The following is a 702-nucleotide window of genomic DNA, read 5'->3' on the forward strand; positions in this document are numbered from 1 at the left end:
GCCTCCTGCCACCCGCGTGGCGGCCCCGCCCCGCTCCAGCACCCAGGCCCGGGCGAAGAGGTGAACTCTGCGGGCGGAAAGGCTGAGGAGCGTCCTGCCCCTCAGCAGGACGCCAGGGGAAAGTCGGTCCCCATTGCTGAGGGAAGCCATCACCGTCAGGCTGATGCCAGATCAGGGAAGCGGAGAAAACGAGGGCCCTCAGGCGGTGGTCGAGGCCTGCCCTTACCGACCAACCTGTGGTATGGGTACCACCAGCGGCACGCGCTAACAGATTTATTAGGTTTACTTTATATGACACAGATTTGATGGCGGTGCTCGAGGTTGAACGGAAACATTTGCTGGTGGTACTTAAGCTCGCATTGCTTTCAAACTGAGTTTGGGAGCCGCTGGGCCAGGCCAACCCCCTGCTCGAAGCAGGGCTAGTCCCAGCTAGATCATCCCAGCCAGACTGACTATGGCTGATCCCTCTTGAACCATTCGCTTCAGAAGGAGTGGGACTGGGAGAGGGAGGGATAAAGCTGGTCTCAGACCACCTCTGTTCTCCGGTATTCTGGGGTCCCAGGTTCTTGGGTAATCTCCGGGTTGCTCTAAGCCGTGATCTGCTTCCCATGGCCCACCCTAGCCCACAGGAGAAAGGGAACAACCAAAACATAGACATACCGGTCAGTTCTCCTTATTTCTGTACTCAGGTTGCTTGACAGG

Source organism: Alligator sinensis, unplaced genomic scaffold (genome assembly GCF_000455745.1).
Source record: "Alligator sinensis unplaced genomic scaffold, ASM45574v1 scaffold432_1, whole genome shotgun sequence".
NCBI lineage: Eukaryota > Metazoa > Chordata > Crocodylia > Alligatoridae > Alligator > Alligator sinensis.